A 24,313-nucleotide genomic window follows, 5' to 3' on the forward strand; every position below is an offset into this window, starting at 1 on the left:
TAAAAAATGACTTGTCGAGTTTTGATTGCAGAATCCATCAGACGTGGAGATAAAAGATATTTACTTACGCTCAATAACTCCAGATGTGCATTCCAAGAGTGAAAATGTGAAACCTGGAAACGAGCAAAAACGATTTTTTTGGGCGATGCTGGAATCCTGTATGAGTTACCTCGGAATGTGCTATTTAGATCAATGCTCATCTGGCCTACCTAATATCCCAAGAGAAAAACAATAATTTATAGCACTTCATACAATTACAGCTCGTGACATTGCTTATGATTGATGTGCATATAATTTGACATCTTTGTCTGATTAATTTATTGCATTATTTTAACCTGCAAATGCAACTTAGCTATACGGTCTGTAACTTTTTTGCAGGGATCTTTATTGCTGAAATCTACCACAGGTATATCAGGAATATATAGATCTAGATGGTTTGGTTAAATTTCAGTAGCATAAAATTGACTAATAAACGCGCAGAAAATTATCAGTTCCGAACACACATCCAACAGGCATATATCCATATAAACGTCAATAAAATAAGTTGTTGCAAAAAAGAAGCGATTGTTAAATACTGGTTTATTCTGGAGCAATGGACAAATTAATATGAATGCATGTTTCTGTACTATAATACTGACATCACTGTGTACAGCAGTACAACCACACTGACAACCCACTGGCTGTAAATCATTTTAGATATATTGAGCTTGTAAAAAGGAGGTATTGTTTTATTTCAGTAGTCTTGCAGCAAACCCCTACAAAAACAATAACATGGTCATTGAAGCATTTCTTATTCTTTCACATAACCTCCAGTTCAGCATACACTTATTCATTTTCTCCCCTCAAAGACTCCTCTTTATTTTCTGTCACATTCAATAGATCATCCTTTGCAATCTGCACAACTCCTTCACAGTCTCCAGTACATACACCTTCCACTTATTCTCTTCAGAAATGTTCTAGTTTATTTGTCCATCTCCACCATTACCCATCACTTCCCATAGATCTTTCAGTACATCCAGACGTTGCTTTATGTCTTCCTTTGCTACTGTTCAGGGTCACAATCGTTCACTCCTAACTCAACTTAACTCAAAAGCTGCTCATGATGCTTTCTTCTCTAAATCTAAGGTGGTCCAAAACATATCGGATGACTAATTTGTATATCCTGTTGAAATTTCAGTTGTCTGCCACTTTGTTTCACTCTGACCTCAAATTTGAGCCTTATACACCGCTCTAGCAAAGCTTAGTGCGAGTTCAAGAAACACCTTATCTTCCCCAGGTAAGTTGTGGTTTACCGTATTCAACATTAACTGATTTCATTTCAGGTATTCAGCACTTGCGGCATTATTATTACACACTTCCAGCATCACTTCCTTTTCCTTTGTAATTTTAGATACACATTCTGCATCTATACTTTCCCAAACAACTTTGGTTTTCTATCAACACTTTCAGCTTGCATGATCACCTTTTTAATGTACTGGCATTTAAAGAATCTTCGTATTTAATGTAATTTCCTCGCACACGATACAAGGCAAAGTACTACGGAAATCTGAAAAAGGCTGCACATTCTCAGCGGGTTCGGTAGCAACCGTGGAGGAAGAAACTGAATAAACGTTTATCGCTGTCCGATGGGGGGGAAAAATCACTGACTTAAATCATTAATTTTATTTCGCTCTCCAAAGACGCTGCTGCATACTTTCGTCAAAATCTGTTTTTATCCGAATCTAGGATGCTGCATAGGTAATGGCAATCATTCCCGAAGGTCAGGAGGGCACAACGTTATTAGGAGTCGTCCTTGCTATTAAATAGTAATGCGGTAATTCTGATGTGACCGGGCAATCTCAGCAGTACAATGGTGGATGCTACCAATTAATTGTGTTGTCGTCAGAAACCCTTCTGTACATTCCACGAGCAGCGACTGATTGAGACCCGAGCCACTTTGGCCGGTGGAGGAGGGACTGCAAGCCGGCCGTTTGAGAGAGTGCGGGAGCTGAAGTTTCCATCGCTGAAGGGCACAGTGAGTCGAGACCTTCAGACAACTTTTTTACGAACAAAGAAAAAGCCTTTAAACCTTGAGGGAGTATGTAAGCGGAATATGAAGCGAAAGCTCGACTTCACTTAACTTGACTGCAGAGTGCGGCTGGGAACTTGTTGCTGCACGGCCGGGTTTGGCTCTCAGTGCTTCCGTCACTGACGAGGCGGGCCAATGATAATTGGCCATTTATTCCCGGTCCTCCTGCTATCCCTCCCCCTCCCCCCTTCCTCTCCCTCCAGGCCGCGGAAGGATACACGGACCGGTGCTCCGCCTCCAGTCTGAGCGTCGCCAGTGCCTCAGCGGAGACGAGTTTTAAAGTTAGGTGGGGAGGATAAAAAAGAAAGGAGAAAAAGTTGAAACAAAGACAGGTAACGTGAAGAAGTGTAGGGGGGGATGTTTGGACGCCGTCGGGTGGTTTTTGCGGCGGTGGCTCGGGCGCTTTGTGGATTCAGAAGTTTTTCCAGTGTCTGACATGGCGTCAGCGTCCAGCCGCCGGTAGCACGCCCCCCCCCCCCCCGCTTCCCTTCCCGGCCGCTGTTTCTCTCCGGGGGAAGGAAGCTGCTCGGGTGGCCGATCGCCTTCGGGTAACCGGACCGGTCTCCGGCTCCGGCACCGGCACCGGCACCGGCTCCGCTCTCCGCCGCGCCCGCGGAGTTTGCTGTTCTGGGATCCCCTCCGGTGGGCGGGGGCTGCGGAATGGAGTCTGGGCGGGGCTGCGGGGGAGGTTTCTGGAGCGGGGGCAAATTTGGTGCCAAACTCGGATGTGGGACTCCACCGCTTGCGGTGTCCCGCCCGCAGCTTGCGGGCGTTTCGTACTTTGACGATTGATTGTTAATTTTTAAAAATATAAATAAGTCCTTTCAGAGCCTCATCTGTGCAGCCTTGAAACTGTCAGCAAAAAGTGGACCATGTAATCAAAGGGAAAGCAGGAAGACACTGTCAGTGATTTTTTCCCCCCACTCTGAAATCCGATGAGATGATTTTGTTTTGGGGGAGGGGAGGAATGGGGGCGGGAATATTGGTGTGGGGTCTAGTGGTTGGAGAACCAGAGGAATGTCAAATTCTGTTTAACAGGAGAGTAACAGCTGATTTTGGATTGAGCGATACTGTACTCAGATTATGCCATACTGAAGGCAGGTCACCTCACAGATGTTAATGCAATTTTAAAATGTAACTAGTCCAAATGGTGGTTTGAATTCATTTCTAGGATGTACGTTTGTAATAAAGTGGGTAGCATATCAACCTTGCAAAATATCTTGAGCAGGTTTTTGATGTGGTATAACTAGAAGTCCTGTTGCATTCGTTTATTTTTAATCTGTAATACTATTTGTGCTTAAAATCAGCAGTGTTTTACACATCATAACACTGTATACATGATGTTAATTATTTTCAACTTTAGAGACTCGTATCCTTGGGTTAAAATATAAAGCTAAAAAGGTTTGGCTTTATATTGTTTACTGTAGAAAAGGTATAATTTTTCTAGAATTACCATTGAAGCTACTTTTCCATAAAAATCAAGCATGAATCCAACAGACCCATATTTTTAAAAGCGGGGTGCTGTAGTCTGCCGTACTGACCTCTACCTTGCCGAGGCACAGCGACAACTCGTGGATACCCCTTCTTACTTACCCCTCGATCATGACCCCACTAAGGAGCACCAGGTCATTGTCTCCCATACCATCACCAACTTTATCCGCTCAGGGGATCTCCCATCCACTGCTACCAACCTTATAGTTCCTACACCCTGCACTTCCCGTTTCTACCTCCTACCCAAGATCCACAAACCTGCCTGTCCAGGTAGACCCATTGTCTTAGCTAACTCCCTGCCCATCCTCTGGGCTTCCCTCCCCCTTTCTTTCTCCCCAGGCCTCCCATCCCATGATCCTCTTCCTTCTCCAGCCTCGTATCCCTTTTGCCAATCAACTTTCCAACTCTTAGCTCCATTCCTCCCCCTCCTGTCTTCTTCTATCATTTTGGATCTCCCCTCCCCCTCCCACTTTCAAATCTCTTACTATCTGTTCTTTCATTTAGTCCTGATGAAGGGTCTCGGCCCGAAACGTCAAAGGTACCGCTTCCTAGAGATGCTGCCTGGCCTACTGCGTTCCACCAGCATTTTGTGTGTGTTGCATATTTTCCAAACATTACTTACGAAGAGCATAAAATTAAGAGGTTATAATTTAATTTAACGTGTGCATCAGATTATATAGTGTTAATTTTAGTTAATTGCACTAGAGTTTTGTGCATTTCAGATATGTGAGGTGCTTATGATGCACAAATGCGAAAGCAAATTTTGTTATGTGGGTTTGAATGAATTCTGGATTACAGCTTTAATCAGTAATTGTGCTTGTGTTGCTGATGTCTGAAAACGTTCTGTGCATTCAAAGGGTAAACTTCTGGTGGTTTCCTGATTTTTGACAATCCTAATTGTTTTGGCTTGATTGAATCTCTGTATTTTAGCACTAATTATATTCTTTCTGTTCATCCTGCTTGTATTCCCTTCTCCCTGTTTTTTTTCCTCCCTTAAATATTTTTATTAGTAACTTAATGCTGCAAATGTATTTATAACAGTGCCTTGTGAAAGCATGCCCTAAGTCTTTGTTAACACAAATGAGTATTACAACTAGGGATTTTGATTCATTTAACTGAGAATTTTTATTTGTGAATCAAGTACTCTTTGTCAAAAACGGGGAAAATTGTAAAGCATGAAAAATTAAAAATTCAAAAAACTGAAATGTAAACAGTTCAAAAGTATTCATCCCCCTTTGCTCAGTACTTCATTGAACAACTTCTAGCAGTTATAACAGGCAGTAGTCTTTTTGGATGAGTCTCGATTAACATTGCACAATGTGATGGAGCAAGATTTGCCCGTTCCTCCTTGCAAACTTGTTCAAGCTGTGCTGGGTTAGTTGGAGAGCGGCAGTGGACAGCAATTTTGAGATCTTGCCAGAGATGTTCGATCAGGTTAAGGTCAGAACTGTGACTGGGCCACTCAAGGACATCAGTGTTCTTAATTTGAAGCCACTCCATGGTTGCTCTGCTCGTTCTGCTGAAAGATGAACTTCCTCTCCAGTTTGAGCTCTCTAGCAGAGACTAGTAGGTTTTCATCCAGGATCCCTATGTTTAGCAGCCTTTATCTTCTAATTAATCCTGACCAGATTTCCAGTCCTACCTCTGAAAAAACATCCCCTTAGCATGATGTTTCTGGGCTCCATCATACTTTACAGGAGGGATGGTGTTATCTTTGGGTGGTGGGGTAGAGATGCATCTCTACCAAAGGAGGTGAAAGGTCCATCCCTTTGCTAGCCTGCAGGTCACCAGAGGGCAAGGTATAGCACCTGCTTAACAGTCTACACCCCCAACACCAATCAGGGTCTGGTGAAGCACTGGGAGCAGGTGGTGGATAGTCGTATGAGCAGTTGGCAGATGATGCATGGCACAAGTCCTGGTTATGCGACCACTGATGCCAGGCAGTCACTCAATCTCTGAAGAGTATTGATTATTGCTGGGGTTGCCTATCTTGAAAAGATACTGTTCAGAAGGCGGCAATGGCAAACTGTTTCTGTAGATAAATTCACCAAGAACAATCATGGTCGTGGAAGGCCATGATCACCCACATCATACGACATGGCACATGATGATGGTGTGACAAGACCTTCTTCCACGTCTTTACAGTATTTTCTAAATAAAGTTCGCGGATCCAGCCATGAAGTTCCACCTCCAGTTGCAGCTATGCATTTCCTCTACATTAGCTATGGTGTTTATTTTGCTAATTCTACTTTGTAAATTGGCTAAATGTCTGCTGTAATTTGTTTTAGAAATGCTGGTTGCACAGCTTCTCCATACCTGATCACTGGAGTCTACATATTCTGTTTGTCTTGATTAACAGCTGTAGACATGAGATTTGATGCATATGTTAAAACACGCAGATTTTGGAGCTGGAACAAAATTGAGAACTGAGTATTTTGCAGAATATAAATATTTTCAACTTGTGTAAGTGTGAGGCTAGGGAAGAAATATGCAGAAGCCAGCTGAGATTATTTGCATCATCATTAACCATGGGTGAAGTGCCAATGGCCTAGAAGTTAGAAAATTTAAGGGTGGCAAATTAAAACCTGGGACCTTTAAATCAGTAAGTCTTAACATCTGTGGGAAGGAAGTTACTGGAGAGGATCCTGAGGGATAAGATGTATCTACATCTAGAAAAATGGGTTGATTAATGGAAGTCAGTAATTGTTGTGTGCTCAATAGATCATATGTTAACAACTTCATTGAATTATTTGATAGGTGACCAAGAAGGCTGATGAGGGCAGGGTGATAGATGTGGTTTACATGATTCGAGTGAGGTCTTTAAGGTTCCACATGATGAGTTAGATTGCATGGAATCAAGCAGAAGATATGGTAGAAGGTCATTTCTTTGGTCGGATATCCATGCGAGACATCAGGAGAGAGTGTTGTTTGTCATCTATTTCGGTGATTTGGATAAGAATGTACAGGGCATGGTTAGTTAGCAGATGACACTAAATTAGGTGATGCAATGGATATTGAAGAAAGTTATCAAAAATTACTGGGGATCTTGATCAGCTGATGAAGTGGGCTGAGGAACTGTGAGGGTGAGTGCGAAGTGTTGCATTTTTGGAAAGCTGAATCCAGGTAGGATTTTCACAGTGAACAAACTAGAGTGCTGCAGAACAGAGGGACCTGGTATACAAGACCATGTTGCCTGAAAGTGGAATCACAGGTAGACAAGGTGGTGAAGAGGGATCTTGGCCTTTTATAATTCAGGGCATTGAGTTTAAAATTTGGGAGGTTATGATGCAGTTGTACCCAGCTATTCAAAAGATGTTATAGAAAAATAGAGGGCTATGGGTAAGCCTAGTAATTTCTAAGGTAGGGATATGATCGGCGCAACTTTGTGTGCCGAAGGGCTTGTATTGTGCTGTAGGTTTTCTATGTTTCTAACTGGAAAGTGTCCAGAAAAGAGTTAAAAGGATGTTGCCAGAACTTGAGGAAATGGTATACAAGTTAGAGTAAGAATTTTTTTTTAAAGAATGTAAGAGACTGAGAGGTGAATTTGTAGATCAGGAAGGGCATAGACAGGGTAAATACACTCAGTCTTTTTCCCAGAGTTGGAAATTGAAAGAACTAGGGGGCATAGGTTTAAGATGATAGGGCAAAGATTTAAGAAGAATTTGAGAGGCAACTCTTTTAAACAAAGAACTGAGCATATGGAATAAGCTGTCAGAGGGAGTAGTTAGATCCATATTATAACAACTTTTCGAAGACAGTTGAACAGGTATGTGGATTGGAAAGGTTTAGAAGATTATGGGCCAAACACTGGCAAATGGGACTAGCTTGAATGGGGCATCTTGTTGTGCTGAAGGGTCTGTTTCCATTCTTTGTAACTCTGACTCTAGTGACGGGATAGCATAGTAGAGCTCCTAATAAAGTAACTTAATAGCAAGCATGGTTTGCAATTTCATTGTATTTTGTACATGGCAAAGAAGTAACTTAGAATAGGAGATGCACATTGTAAATTCTGATTTACTTTCTAATCTAGCAAATTTGTGTGTGAACAATGCAAGAAAGTTTGTGGTACATTAGAGATTTCATTAATGGATATTGGCCTTTGCTAAAGCAGTTAATCTTTATCATTGATTTGGCTCATGGGATTAAGTATAATATACTCAAAATGCTGGAGGAATTCAACAGACCAGGCAGCATCTATGCAAAAGAGTAAACAGCTGATGTTTGGGTAGAGACTTCATCAGGACTGAACTCAGTGAAGTGCGGGCACAGGGGGACAAAGGTGAGGCCTTTACTGAGGACGGAATGTTCTGCCTCAGAAAGGAGAAGGCCTGAGGGAATTGTGAAGACCTGGTATGGATGAGAGCTGGGATTAGATGGGGGTGGGCAAGAGGGTTGGTAGTGTCTGAGGAGAAAGGAGGGTTGGGGTGTTCAGGGAAGGTGGGGTAGGAGGAAGTCCTGATGGAGGGTCTTGACCCAAAATGTCAACTGTTTACTCTTTTCCATAGATGCTGCCTGGCCTGCTGAGTTCTTACAGCATTTTGAATGTGTTGCTTTGGATATCTAGCATCTGCAGATTTTCTCAAGTATAATAGATCCATGTTTGCTAGGTGGCATGATGGGTTGTGAAGAAGATGCAGATAAACTTGAGGGATATACAGGCAAGTTAAGTGAATGGTTAAGGACTTCACAGATAGAATATAATATGTGAGCTCATCACTTTTTAGAAGACAAAATTGTAAATTGGGTAAATGGTGAAAGATTGATGATAGACCTGGATGTTCTTGTGCATCACTGAAAATTAATGTGCATCTTCAGCATACACTTAGGAAGGCAAATTGTATGCTAATTTGTTTGTGAGACAGTTTGAGAACAAAAGTGGGGATTGCTTGTCCCATTATATGAAGCCCTAACGAGGTTGAATTTGGAATATTTGATACAGGTGTAGTCTGTCCTGGAGGAAGGGTGTGCATTAGAGGTAATGTAGCAAAGCTTCACGAGTTTAATTCTTGACATTGGGATTAAGCTGTCTCTGCTTGTAGAGTTAAGTGAAATGAAAAATGATCTAGTTAAAATCTAAAATTCTTACCGGGTTTAACAGAATTAACTCCACTTTATCCTTGTGTTACCTCAATTTACATTACGCATTCCCAGTTAACTAAAAGTTTTCCAAAAGTTTCTTTTAACCATTGCTAATTATAGATCATATGCTATTTCATTAGCGAACTAACACCAAGCAATTTTGGCTTTGTCACATAACTAACTCTTACAGTTTAACTTGTATGAAATCACTATAACTAGGCAAAGCCACAACATTTCTCAACCCGTGGAAATAACAAGAACATAAACGGAATGTTATTCAGTGTCTCATGCCTGTTCTGCCATTAACCAAGATCATGGTTAATCTTACACTAAGCCCATAGCACTTGACTACCTTGATGTCAGCAAGTTTATTGATCTCCATCTTGAATATACATCTCCATCCTGATAAGGAATGGTGTTTTCCCCTGCCTGTAGGATCTGTAGTTGGGGTCACAGTCTCAGGTGAGGGTATGCCATGCAAATGTGAGGTTTTTAAAACAAAAATATTTAGAGATACAACGCAGAACAGGCCCTACCAGCCTAATGAGCCACACTGCCCAATGACTCACCTACCTAGCTCTATCCTAGTCAGAGGACGTTACTATCTGGTACGCCTTTGGAACGTGGGAGGAAAGGGGAGCAACCGGAGGAAACCCATGCACTCATGGGAAGGATGTGCAATCGTCTTACAGGTGGAGCTGAAATTTATTGCTAAATTCTGACTCCCTGCACTGTAATGACATTGAGCTAACTGCTATGCTACTGTAGCAGTCCTTTTTGAGAAGAAATAGCTTCAGAATTCACTGCACAAAGTCTGTGGAGGCTGACCATATTCAAGATGGCGATCAAATACATTTGCTATTGGCAAGGTAGTTGTGTGATATGGGTTTAGTGTAGGAAAATGTGAGATGTAGAATTAGCCATGGTCTTGGTTAATGGCAGAGCAGGCATGAGACACTGAATGACATATTCTGTGAATGTTCTAGTTATTTTCATGGATTGAGGAAGTTGCAGTGGTTTTGCCTAGTTCCAGTTATTTCGTACAAGTTAAACTCATTGTGTGACAAAGCCAAAACAGCTTTGTGATGGTGCAGATGAAATGGCATATAAATCTATAATTAGCAATGGTTAAAGAAAAAATGCAGTAAATTTTTAGTTAACTAGGAATGCATAATATAGGAGGTCACATTAGTTACTGGTAAGTTATTGAGGAAGGTAGTTATTGTTCTTTTGACTGTAAATGAACAAAATCAGTTCTGACATTTAATTCAGATAATGGACCGTCTTCATACAATTCTTTTAACAATTGTATTCTCCAAATCTTTTTCATGGTAACATTCAAGATGATTGATACCTTAAAAGTTCGTAGTTCCTAATTTGTTGAAGTAGTAAAATTGTTTAATTTTCACTTCTGGTCATTTCTGGCATCTCCAAACCTGAATGCTTGAAATTGCATTGAGCAAAACTGTTCCAGATAGTCTTCCTGCATATTTCTTGACAACTATCAGTGACAAAAATCACTGCTTTTTGAACACCAACAGACGCAACTGATGTTACTTAAAAACTGTTCACTGTAGGCATGGCGAAGTGTCCAACGGCCACCCAATTGCAAGTGACTGTTACTAGTTGGAAACTGTTAGGCAACAGTCTCCTGCCCTAATTAAGCAGCACAGTGTGCCAATTAAATGAAAGGAATCTTGGCTATTTTCTGGATTAATTTTTGTTCTAGAAGGGTTATCCCAAATAAGTGGCTGGCCCAGTGAACCAGAATCCACTGTGTATGTATAAAAATGAAATTAAATAGGTAGTGCAAAAAGAGCACAAAAGAGGAAAGAAAAAGTGAGGTAGTGTGCATGGGTTCATTGTCCATTCAGGAATCTGATCATGGAAGGGAAGAAGCTGTTCCTGAAACATTTAAGTGTGTGTCTTTGGGCTGCTGTACCACCACCTCGATGATTGCAATAAGAGGGCATATAATGGGTGAAGGTGGTCCTTAATGTTGCATGCCACCTTTTTGAGACATCACCTTTTGAAGGTGTCCTGGATGCTGGTGAGTCTAGAGCCATGTTGGAGCTGACATTGTTTACAAACTTCCTCAGCTTTTTCTGATCCTGTGCAGTGACCCTCCAGACCAGAGGGTGATGAAGATAGTTAAAATGCTCTCCACAGTAATCTGTAGAAATTAGGGCGAGTCTTTAGTGATATATCAAGTCTCCTCAAACTCCTAAAGAAATACAGCCACTGTCATACCTTCTTTGTAAAAGCATTAATGTGCTAAGTTCAGGCTAGATATCTTCAGAGATGTTGACACATGGAGCATGAAACTGCTTACCCTTTTCACTGCTGACCCCTCGATGAGGACTGGTGTGTATTCTTTTGACTTCCCCTTCCTGAAGTTCACAATCAGTTCCTTCATGTTACTGGCATTGATTGCAAGGTTGTTATTGCGACGTCATTCGACCAGTTGAACTAATGTACGCTCCTGTATGCATCCTCATGATTTGAGATTCTGCTAACAATAGTTGTCGTCAGCAAACCTATAGCTGGCTTTTGAGCTGTGCTTAGCCACACAGTCACGGGTGTAGAGAGAATAGAGCAGTGGGCTATGCATGCATTCTTGAGATGATCCAGTGTTGATTGTCAGTGAGGGGATATTCTCATCTGCACTGACTGTGGCCTCCTGGTGAGGAAGTGGAGGATCCAGTTGCAGACCGAACTGCAGGTTTTGAGGCTTGTTGATTAGTACTGAGGGTATCAATAAACAGAAGCTTGACTTGGGTATTGCTGTTGTCCAGGTGGTTCACTGCCGGGTGTAGAGCCAGTGAGACTGCATCCACTGTAGACTTATTGTGGAGATTGGCAAATTGCAGCAGGTCCAGGTCCTTGCTAAGGCAGGAGATGATCCTGGCAATGATTAACTACTCAGAACACTTCACAGATGTGAGTACAACTGGGTGATAGTCGCAAGACAGCTCACCCTATTCTTGGGCATTGGTATGATTGTTGCACTTTTGAAGGAGATGGGAACCTCTGGTTGCCACAGTGAGAGCTTGAAAATATCCTTGAACATCTGCCAGTTGGTTGGCACAGGTGTTCGGTGCCCTACCAGGTACACAGTCAGCCCTAACACCTTGCAAGGGTTCACCCTTTTTGAAAGATGTTCTGACATCAGCCTCTGAGACCTAGATCATAGGCTTATTAGATGGTGCATGGATTTGCTCAGGTGTTTTAATCTCCCTCTCAAAGCGTGCATAAAAGGTGCTGTGCTTATTTGGGAGTGAAGCTTGTTTTTTTTAAAGGGGAAATCTTGCCTGACAGATCTGTTGGAATTCTCTGAGTACATAACAGGCAGGATTGACAGAAGAGGGTCAGCAGATGCTGCTTGCTTGGATTTTTAAAGTTTCAAAGTAAATTTATTATCAAGAGTACGTATGTCACCATATACAGGCTGGAGACTTATTTTCTTGCAGGCATACTCAATAAATCCAATAACCGTAATAGAATCAATGAAAAGACTGCACCAACTGGGCATAAAATCAAAAGACAACAAACTGGAAATACGAAAAGATAGAAATGATAATTAATAAATATTGGGAACATGAAAATGAGTCCATAGTTTGTGGGAACATTTAAATGATTTGTCAAGTGAAGCTATCCCCTTTATTTCAAGAGCCTGATGGTTGAGGGGTTATAACTGTTCGTGGACCTGGTGGGGTGAATCTTGGGCCAGCTGTACCACCTTCTTGGTGGCAGCAGCGAGAAGAGAGCATGACCTGGGTGGTGGGGATTCCTAATGATGGATACTGCTTTCCTGCAACAAATCTGTCTCGATAAGCTCATAGGTGGGCCTTTGACAAGGTGCTGTGCATGAAGTTGTGGACCAGGATAAGAGGTTGTATTACAGGAAAGATATTAGCATGGGTAGAAGATTGGCTAACTTGCAATAGGCAAAGAGTGGGAATAAAGTGGTCCTTTTCTGATTGGCTGCTGGTGACTAGTGATATTCTGTAGGGAACGGTGTTGAGTTTGCTATTATTCGTCATTTATTAATGGCCTAGGTGACGGAATTGATGACTTTGTAGCCAAGCTTATTAATGATGTAAAGATAGATGGAAAGACAGGTGGTGTTGAGGAACCAGGAAGTTTGCATAAGGACTTGGACAGATTAGAAGAATGGGCAGATAAGTGCAGATAAAATCCAGTGTAGGGAATTATATGGTCATGCACTTCAGTAGAAGTATAAAGGCATAGATAATTTCCTAAATAGAGTGAATTCAGAAATTGGAAGTGCAAAAGGACTTGGAAATCTTTGTGCAGGATTCCCTAAAAGTTATCTTGCAGGTTGAGTTAGTAGTAAAGAAAGCAAGTGCAATGTTAGTATTTATTTTGAGAGAACTAGAATATAAAATCAAGGCTTTATAAGTCAGACCACATTTGGAGGCCCATATTGAAGGAAGGATACGCTGGCATTGAAGGGGTTCCGGAGGACGTTGTATGAGAATGAAAGGGTTAATGTATGAGAAGTGTTTGTCTCTGGGCATGTACTTGCTGGAGTTAAGAAGAATGATGGGAGAATTTAATTGAACCCAACCAGATATTGATGAAAAGGCTAGATAGAGTGGATATGCAATGGATATTTCAAACTGGGAGAATCTAGAACGAGAGGACACAGCTTCGGAATAATAGATGAGTGTCCCTTTAGAAGAAATGAGGAATTTGTGTGTGGTGGATCTGTGGAATACGTTGCCCTAGATGACTATGGAGGCCAAGTCATTGGGTCTATTTAAAGTGAAGGTTGATAGGTAATTTAAATTAGTAAGAGCATCAAAGGTTATGGGAAGAAAGGAGACGAATGGGGTTGAGGGGAAAAATAAATCAGCCATGATTGAATGGTTGAGCACACTCAATGGCCAAATTCTGCTTCTGTGTTTTACGGTAATTAAATTCTATTTTGTATCATTGTCAATGACATCTATTGTTTGGCTGATTGTGAGTAGACTAGTAATTAGCTGCAGTGGATTTGGCCTCGGGTAGGATCTGTTCAGGCTGTTTATATTGTCTGCTAAATATCAGTGTTAAAGCTTGGCTTGAGGTACGGTTAGTTCTAAACACATGTTGTTGGGCATGTTGCTGCATCCAGTTTGCTCAGCCCTTTTATTCATGCGACATGAGGTGAATCAGATGGATGTGCAATTTGTTCTGCAGTAATGTCTCTGGAGTGGCAAGTCTCAACCAAGTAAGTCATTATGGTTTATGTAAAGGGAAATCTCGCCTGACAGATCTGTTAAAAGAGTTCTTCGAGGAAGTAACAAGCAGGGCGGACAAAGGAGAGGCAGTGGATGTCATTTACTTAGATTTTCAGAAAGCATTTCATAAGGTGCCACACATGAGGCTGCTTAACAAGTTAAAATCCTATGGCATTACAGGAAAGATACTGGCATGGATAGAGGAATGGCTGACATGCAGGAGGCAGCGAGTAGGAATAAAGGGGGCCTTTTCTGGTTGGCTGCCAGTGACTGCTAGTGGTGTTTCTCAGGGGTCAGTTTTGGGGCCACGACTTTTCACATTGCCAATGATTTGGATAATGGAATTGATGGCTTTGTGGCAAAGTTTGCGGATGATATGAAGATAGGTGGAGGGGTAGGTAGTGCTGAGGAAGCAATGCAATTGCAGCAGAACTTAGATATAGAAACATGGAAAACCTACAGTGCAATACAGGCCCTTTGGCCGACAATGCTGTGCCGAACATGTACTTCAGAAATTACCTAGGGTTACCCATAGCCCTCTATTTTTCTAAGCTCCAAGTACGGATGCAAGAGTCTCTTAAAAGATCCTATCGTGTCCGCCTCCACCTCTGTCGCTGGCAGCCTATTCCACGCACTCACCACTCTTTTTTAAAAAAAACACAACAACAACTACTACTTACCCCTGACTCCCTTCTGTACCTACTTCCAAGCACCTTAAAACTGTGCTCTCTCATGTTAGCCATTTCAGCCCTGGGAAAAAGCCTCTGACTTCCATATGATTAATGCCTCTCATCATCTTGTACACCTCTGTCAGGTCACTTCTCATCCTCTGTTGCTCCAAGGAGAAAATGCCAAGTGCACTCAACCTATTCTCGTAAGACATGCTCTCCAATCCAGGCAACATCCTTGTAAATCTCCTCTACACACTTTCTATAGTTTCCACATCCTTCCTGTAGTGAGGATTGGAAGAATGGGCAAAAATGTGGCAGATGGAATACAGTGTTGGGAAATGTATGATAATGCATTTTGGTAAAAGAAACGATAGTGCGGACTATTTAAATGGGGAGAAGGTTCCATCAGAGGTACAAAGGGACTTGGGAGTCCTTGTGCAAGACTCCCAGAAGGTTAATTTGCAGGTTGAGTCTGTGATAAAGTATGCAAATACAATGTTGGCATTTATTTCAAGGGGAATAGAATATAAAAGCAAGGAGATGATGCTGAGGCTTTATAAGACACTAGTCAGGCCACACTTGAAGTATTGTCAACAGATTTGGGCCCCATATCTCGGGATGTATTGTCATTGGAGAAAGTCCAGAGGTGGTTTACGGGAATGAAGGGGTTAACATATAAGAAGCGTTTTTGTAGCTTCGGGTCTATATTCACTGGAATTTAGTGCGGGGAATCTCATTGAAACCTACCAAATGTTGAAAGGACTAGATAGGGTGGATGTGGAGAGGATGTTTCCTGTGGTGGGGGTATGTAGAACTAGAGAGCACAGCCTCAAAATTTAGACCTTTTAGAACAGAGATGAGGAGTTTGTTTTTAGCCAGAAAGTAGTGAATCTGGAATACCCTGCCACAGGTTGCGTTAAAGGCCAAGTTCGTGGGTTTATTTAAGGTGGAAGTTGATATTTGCCTGATCAGTCAGGGCATGAAAGGATATGGCGAGAAGGCAGGTGAATGGGGTTGAGTGGGATCCAGGATCAGCCATGATTGGGTGGCAGAGCAGACTCGATGGACTGAATGGCCTAATTCTGCTCTTGTGTCTTATGGTCTCTGCTTGTGCCATTTAATTATGTCTCATTAGGTAAAATCCTTTCATTTAGTTAAAAGCCTTTTTTCATTACTACTTCAACATTTTTTCTTATTTAGACCATGTTAATTGTATGTGTACAGTTACATTCACATATTCTTCCTGCCATGCTGATTTTTTGCCATTTAAATCACTAATCTGGTTTTGACTTACTATTTAGCATTGTACATTTCCTCCACTTTTACTTTTCCAAGGCCTTCCTGAATGTTATCTTCATACAGTTCAACGTAAGCAAACCTAGAGCCTTCCTTTGATAATACTCAGTTGCTGAAATGCCACCTGACAGTAATCCAACCAAAATAACTAAAATCAATGTCAACTTCAGTCTGACTGGAGTTCTGCAGAAAAAGCTCATCTATGGGTTGTGTGTTCAGTCATTCAGGCATCCATCCATTGTCTGCACTGAGCTAAAGCATCTGTTTTTTTTTCCAGCTGCTTATTAATGCATATTGTTATATTTAAATTAATTTGGGAAAAAAAAACTCAGGTCATCAAGGTGAAATGCTAATTCTCATTTTCCAAAGATGCCTTGTGACCTGCTTAGCATTCCCAGCATGTTTTGGGATAATTTCAGATTTTCAGCCTCTGAATTGTTATTCCTTCAGGTGTTTAGGAGATATTTCATAGAATTTTCCTGATAGTTTAGATATTGGGTTGTTTCTATGTACCTTGTATATACATTATTGAATTTAAGTTTTTAAAATACTCAAAATATGAATTTCTAGCAGTATAATGATCCAAATATTCATGATTTTGTTTTCTAAAAAACACTAAGTGTGTTTCTGCTAAATTTTAAACACTGGCATACATTGTGGCCTTTTACTTAAATTAACTTTAATCTTGTCTGCGCTAATAAAATGAATTTCTCTTCCCCAAAGCACTACTTACATGACTTGATGGATTCAGTCCAAAGTATCTAAAGGTACATTCATACTTTGCAGTAGAATTTGGTACAGATTCTTTTGGTAACTGATCATTACGCAGTGCAGGTTTCCCCCACCATCCGAAGGTAGAGCGTTCCTATGAAACGGTTCGTAAGCCGAAATGTCGTAAAGCGAAGAAGCAATTACCATTTAATTATATGGGAGAATTTTGTGAGCGTTCGCAAAAATAACCTACCAAATCATGCCAGATAACACCCAAATCCTAAAATAACAGTAACATATAGTAAAAGCAGGAATGATATGATAAATACACAGCCTATATAAAGTAGAAATACTTTTCCACAATCATTACTGAACTGTTCTCTGTAGTGAAAATCTCACGCAAGCGTCGTCGGCAGAAAATCTCACGCAAGCGCTGTTGGCAGAAACACTCTCTCCAGTAACCTTTAAGCTATGAAGCTGCCAAATCGTACCAAATAACACCTAAAAATACACAGCCTATATAAAGTAGAAATAATGTATGTACGGTGTAGTATCACTTACTGGAATCAGGACAGCGCCGAGCACACTGATGATGGTGTGTTAGACTGAGTCGTTGCAGGCTGGGTGGCACAGTGGCCCCCCCCCCCCCTTCGGGCGACCAACCGATACCGCTCCGTGAAGCATGCAGGGGTCCAGCGGTAGCTGGGAGGTATACAGCACATCTTTAAGAAAAAAGCCGAAACAAACATGCTAATTAATTAGGTGCCGCCCGTAATTGTCGGCCCAGATCAGTGCCGATTTCCGATTGCGCCGTCTCTGATCTGGGCCGACAATTACATGTTGGTGGCACCTAATTAATTAGCATGTTTATTTCGGCTTTTTTCTTTAAGATGTGCTGTGTGCCTCCCGGCTACCTTTGCATTCTCCACAAATCGGTATCTATCCGTGGCCTGGGGGTTGGGGTGGTGGGACACTGGGGTGTCATCTTGTCATCTGTTTCTATCAGAGCAGACAGCTCATCTTCTATCTCTGTCCGCCTCGATGTCGAAGTTCGAGGTTCGTCGTCTGCTGTGGCTGATGTGGAAGGCTTGCTTGACTGCTGAGCCTCGCGCATTTTTCTATCACACAGTTCTTTAATAAGGACTCAAGCCATCCTACAAATATCTCCTAAACCGACGTACCCTTTCAAAATTAAAGTCGTACTTTATCATTACTCATTTGGTTTCGATTGTTATTCTTTTTTCTTCCAATTGCACCAGCTCTTCATCTGTCAGTTCTTGGTGATGGGATGCCAAAACCTCTTCAACATCATGTTCATCATCTTCCACAAGCCAAACTCACATTGTCCTTACTTCATTCACCATGATCAAAACGCTTAATTATGTCTAGTTTTACCGTAAGTGGAACACCCTTACGAGCTCTTTCGAGCTTTTCCAATACCATAGAACTCATCTTGCAAACGGCTGCTCACAGGCACGTGTTAAAGCAAAGCAGTTCCGAATCCGGGGGAGAGCGGCTGCTCGGGGCGCGCTGATTTTTTCGCACGCTGGTTTTTTATCGCGTGCTGAATTTTTTTCGTAACAGTGAAAACACCTTCTGAAAGTGAAAATGGTACTAATGTAGGTCTTTCGTAACAGTGAAGTTTCGTAAAGCGAACGTTTGAAAAGCGGGGGACACCTGTATTAGATTTGAGTTTTCTATTTTACAGCACAGTTCAAAAGAATTAACTTTTATAGTAACAGATATAGGTAAACCTACTTTGATTCCTCCTGTTACTCTTAACATGAAAGAAAATTGTGGGATTATGACACTTTTACCTCTTCCTTCTGTCATGTGCTGTTTTCCATGTGTGACTTTTTTGACGTCTTTAAACTTTGTTTTGCATTATTTAGATTTGGCATAACAGCTAATGCACTGCAGTATTTGCATGTTGCTCTTTACTCTTTTTGTGCCAAAAATACAATGCTTTGGTCTGGGAAATGGCATTGTTAAATCTGTTAGACCATTTATGCAATCAGCAGGAGTGAAGTGCATCCTCCGCAGGTTTAGTGCAATTATGAGGAGGCGGCAGAAATTAGCTCTTCATAAGCAGGAATCAGGTAATTCAAACTAGTAACGCACAGTTAGCATAATTTTAAAGGTAATTGTTGCAGCATTGATTTTTTTTTGTGTGCCAGCTTAATTTTAACTACAAGTAAACAGAATAACAAATACTGATAAATTTGTCTTTCCTTCCAGTAGACCATAACAAAAAAATGGTGAAGTAGAGATCTTTAGATGCACATTTAGCACATACTAAAAGGCCCAAATGGAGGCACAAGTTAACCTTTATAAATAATGCACACATTCTCTGAATATAATCTCCCTGGAGGTCAAGTAAAAGCAAAAATATGACATTTTCTGACCTATGGAAATTGTATATTGATTTTGTAGCAAGGGACTTGACTGTTGGAAAATAAAACTTTGTTTCCCGTTAGTATGATTCAGGAAGTCTGATCATATTGTCATAAGATGTCTGAATAATTCATGTGACATGGCAGAGGGGCAGAGCTGTTCAACTTGTGTTTTTGTAAAAGGGTGAATCAGGAAGGAACTAATAACACATTTTAAAGTACCCTATTGCATAAAAAAATCTTTGTATCTTACCAGTGGATTTGCTGCCAAATTTCATAGAAATGTCTTGTGCCATTTTACTGCTTGAGCATCTTTTCAAATATTTATTGCACTTGGATGCATTCAGAAGTAATTTACCAGAATGAAACTGATACATCAACATTGACTTCAGTTGTTCTCTTCAAAATAGCTGGTCTAGACAATATGGCAGCTTAAATGTAATGCCAGTGTCATGCCTTGAATAAATTTTAAGCCAGTGATCTTGCTACTTCCAAGTAGAATATTTTGATATATTATTTGATAATGTTAAAATGTATTTTTACTTATTACTTGCCTGTTAATTTTAAGTAGCACATGCTTTTTGGCAAATTATTGCCAAAATTTTAAGTTGTCCAAGTGCATTGAATGAAATTTGAAACTGAATGCATAAAGAACATTTTTCTATTTGTAGTATGAACAGATAACTTGTTTGTTCTTAGGGCTGTGAATTCTAATCATCCATCAAGACAGTAATTTCTTCCCTAGTCCATTATTTTTAAGGTGGCTGTAAAATGATAAAGGGTTTAGCAGATTGTGTCACAGGTGGTGAAGAATGTGCTTGAGGGGTAATCATTTTAAGAGGTGATGTATCTGTGCCTTCCATATTGGGCTGCTCTGTACTCCTGGAGTGAACTAACTCCCAGCGCTACCCTGGATGCTCCTCTGTAATGCTGCTTGTGGGCAGGGGAGTTGCAGTTTTTTAAAAGAAGCTTTGAGAACACAGATTCTCAACCTTTTTTATGCCATGGACCAGTACCATTAAGCAAGGGGTCCATAGACCTCAGGTTGGGAACCGTTGTTTAAGAACATAATTGACTACCTGGTAATCTCTTGATGTGACAGATTAGAGTGGTGCCTGTTTTGGGAATCTGGTATGGGCATATAAACCATTGGCACTATGTGTAATTAGCAACCTTGTACAGGGAATGTAACAGGTTCCTAATCACATGAAATCTAGGAGGAGGAATAATTCTGTGGAACATTGTAGTCTTATATCATATAATATCACCTCCTTTCCCACCCATAGATTATGTGGCAGGTATATTCGCCTCTTAATTTTCTGTTTGATTATTGTATTGATGTTTGTGTTAATAGCAATCAATAACTATTTAAATATTTATTAACAGATGAATGGATGTTAAATGAAAGAACAGCAATATTGTAGGCAATCCATGTTGTTTGAGGTAGCAGATCTTAATTTCCATATTGAAAATGCACTACATTTTAGTTTGCTGATTTAGTCGTACGATTACTACCTTTTTGGTTTTCATAAAATTGGGATGAACTTTTCCTTGTATTTTATAATTTTTATACATATAGTCATGCATAAGGTTTAAAGTTTTATATCCACTTGTCTGTGGACTTAATGTTTTACTGAGCTAGAGTAAGCAACTTGAGTATTACTTGTGTTCAGATGAAGATCAATAAGGATACTCGGAAGGCAACCTCTTCAGTGATTGAAACTAGATCCATTATCTTTTATCTTTTTAACTGTGATTATAAATGTTCAAAATCTCCCTTTGTTTTAACAAACTTCCTATATCCCCCCCCCGCTTTATTTCACCCCCATCCATCTTTATTATCAATGCTGTTGGCCAATGTGTTAAGGCAAGTTTTTTTTTGTTTCTGTTCTCAGCAAACAGTAAATTTACCAACAAAATGAAAACTTCTGAACAAAGTAGATGCTTAAAATCTTGAGATAAAAACCAAATGTCAGAAATGCTCGATAGGCCAGTCAACATATGATGGAATAGTTTTTGACCTGAAATTTGTACTGGTATTGTCTGACCTGTTAAGTGTTCTGACAATTTGTGTAGTCTGTTTAAAGTGCAGAGGAAACAGAACTTGAGAAAAATAATGCTTCCAGATGTTATAAAAAGGTAACACACACAAAATGCTGCTGGAACGCAGCAGGCCAGGCAGCATCTCTAGGAAGAGGTACAGTCGACGTTTCAGGCCGAGACCCTTTGTCAAGACTAACTGAAGGAAGAGTGAGTAAGGGATTTGAAAGTGGGAGGGGGAGGGGGAGATCCAAAATGATAGGAGAAGACAGGAGGGGGAGGGATGGAGCCAAGAGCTGGACAGGTGATTGGCAAAAGGGATATGAGAGGATCATGGGACAGGAGGCCCAGGGAGAAGGAAAAGTGGGAAGGGGGAAAAACCAGAGGATGGGCAAGGGGTATAGTGAGGGGGACAGACGGAGAAAAAGGAGAGAGAGAAAAAGAATGTGTGTATATAAATAAATAACGAATAGGGTACGGGGGGAGGTGGGGCATTAGCGGAAGTTAGAGAAGTCAGTGTTCATACCATCAGGTTGGAGGCTATCCAGACGGAATATAAAGTGTTGTTCCTCCAACCTGAGTGTGGCTTCATCTTTACAGTAGAGGAGGCCATGGATAGACATATCAGAATGAGAATGGGACGTGGAATTAAAATGTGTGGCCACTGGGAGATCCTGCTTTCTCTGGCGGACGGAGTGTAGGTGTTCAGCGAGATGATCTCCCAGTCTGCATTGGGTCTCACCAATATATAAAAGGCCACATCGGGAGTACCGGACGCAGTATATCACCCCAGCTGACTCACAGGTGAAGTGTCGCCTCACCTGGAAGGACTGTCTGGGGCCCTGAATGGTAGTGAGAGAGGAAGTGTAAGGGCACGTGTAGTACTTGTTCCGCATACAAGGAAAAGTGCCAGGAGGGAGATCGGTGGGGAGGGTTGGGGGGGACGAATGGAGAAGGGAGTTGCGTAGGGAGCGATCCCTGCGGAAAGCGGGGTGGGGTGGGGAGGGAAAGATGTGCTTAGTGGTGGGATCCCATTGGAGGTGGCGGAAGTTACGGAGAATTATATGTTGGACCCGGAGGCTGGTGGTAAAAAGGTAATTTTTGCCAGAGCAAGGCACTGAGTGGAGAAAAGATACTAGGGTGCTTCAATACAATCTTGGCCCTCTTGGTTTGATTAAAAGTGGAATTGCCTAATAATCCCTACTGTTTTCGAGTTGTGTATATAGCCTCATTGGAACTTGTGGCAAAATGTTTCTTATCATAATGAGATTCTTTTGTCATCTTAGTTTAATAAAGCTATATTTGGGTTCTGGATTGATGAGATTTTACTGTGTATTTGGCCCTCCTGAGCAAAGATGTCTAATTAATAGGTTTTCGGAATGTACCATTAGAACATAGAAGTCTATAGCACATTACAGGCCCTTTGGCCCACAATGTTGTGCCGACCATGTAACCTACTCTAGAAGCTGCCTAGAATTTCCCTAGCGCATAGCCCTTTATTTCTCTAAGCTCCATGTACCTATCTAAGACTCTCTTAAAAGACCCTATTGCATCTGCCTCCACCACCGCTGACGGCAGTGCATTCCAGGCACCCACTACTCTTTGTGTGGAAAAACTTAGCCTGACATCCCCTCGATACCTCTTTCCAAGCACCTTAAAACTATGTCCCCTCATGTTAGTCATCTCAGCCCTGGAAGAAAAGTCTCTGGCTATCCACACAATCAATGCCTGTCATCATCTTATACACCTCTATCAGGTCACCTCTCGTCTTCCGTCGCTCCAAGGAGAAAAGGCCAAGTTCACTCAACCTATTCTCATAAGGTACTCCCTCCAACTCAAATGTCTTAAAGGTGGACAAGTCACCTAGATCAGGTGGACTACTTCCCAGAGTCCTGAGAGAGGTTGCTGAAGAGACAACGGGTACACCGGTCATGATCTTCACTTGATTCTGGCATGGTCTTGGAGGAGGACTGGAAGATTACAAACGTCCACTCCCCAAGGAAGGAAGGCAAAAGAAAGGAAACCACAGGCCAGCCAGCCTAACCCCAGCGGCTGGGAAAGTGCCGTAGTGACCAGTAACTCAAGAAATCCAGTTTCAGGTGGACTGGTTTTTGACAGAACTTTCTAAAATGAATCTTATCAATTTGTGGGTGTTCTGTCAATCTGTTTCTACTCTCAAGCATCTGCGTTTGCTTTAAAATCCTTTTTGCTGTTCTCTCCTTGCATTTGTAATTTCATTTCCTGTTCCTGATTTGGTTATGCTTTGTCAAATTAATCCCATTGTAAAGGAAGCTGTATTTGTAATACATTTTTGTCCACAGAATTAATTATTTTCTAAATCGTAGTTTAAAAAAATTCTTACTTGTATATATCTATAACATCAGGTTGTGAGTATTTGTAGTATCCCAAATCTCTCAGCATGCAACATTGTTCTGTCAACTCATTTTTGTAGGCTGTTTGAAATATCCTCTTGTGCAAGATTAATAATTTGAAATCTTTCTGGATTACAGTAGCAGGTTTAGTATTAATGCAGAACTGGAACAAATGCTAAATTTATATAAATGTGTTGTTTAGTACATAGATCTACTCTTTCTGCATGTACATGCTTGGCTCCAGTAATATTCTTCACTTAGCAGAATCTTTTTGAAACAGCTGGTGAATTTTCTGGTCGGCCTTGTATCCTTTCATTAACTTCAGGAGCTGAATAACTATTATGTTTAGTTATTTATAGAAACATAGAAAATAGGTGCAGGAGTAGGCCATTCGGCCCTTCGAGCCTGCACTGCCATTCAGCATATATTGTTCAATTATACGCACTTCTCCTTCCTCCTTGTCCACCAACTTCCTGTATGCCCTTCTGGTTTAGTACCCCATTTGGACACATTATTAGAAGACTATGAGTTAATCATGTTGACCAATAATAGTAATGCAGGAAACTGTTGCCTTTTAATTGTTAGCAACACACATAAAAATTGCTGTGTTCGCCAGCAGGCCTGCTGCGTTCACCAGCAATTTTTATGTGTGTTGCTTGAAATTCCAGCATCTGCAGATTTCCTCATGCTTCCCTTTTAACTGTTTGTGCCTTTTAGTGTCTTTGACGCAAACACATTTGACTGCTGCTTAGATATTGGTGCAGGTGACTCTTCAATCACTGTACTTGATATCCAAAAGTGGATCAGTAACTTGATGAAAATGTTTGAATGCATTCACATCCATCTTCATTTTTATGCCAGAGTGAGTTGAAATGTGCACAACAATCAATATAATGGTGGGTACAGCTAAGTTTTTTTTATTTATTTAGTGATATAGTGCAAAGTA

The 24,313-nt window shown here is 41.1% G+C and overlaps 1 protein-coding gene across 1 annotated transcript in view; it reads left to right on the forward strand.

The window, feature by feature from the left end:
- Window positions 1–2,275: 2,275 nt before the first annotated feature.
- Window positions 2,276–24,313, forward strand: part of LOC134349279 (mothers against decapentaplegic homolog 5) — a 48,866-nt gene continuing 26,828 nt past the window's right edge. The window contains exon 1 of the mRNA XM_063053346.1: window positions 2,276–2,400. The gene's annotated coding sequence lies outside the window, so the exon portion shown is untranslated. The remainder of the gene's footprint in view (window positions 2,401–24,313) is intronic.

Source organism: Mobula hypostoma, chromosome 7, assembly GCF_963921235.1.
Source record: "Mobula hypostoma chromosome 7, sMobHyp1.1, whole genome shotgun sequence".
Classification (NCBI taxonomy): domain Eukaryota; kingdom Metazoa; phylum Chordata; class Chondrichthyes; order Myliobatiformes; family Myliobatidae; genus Mobula; species Mobula hypostoma.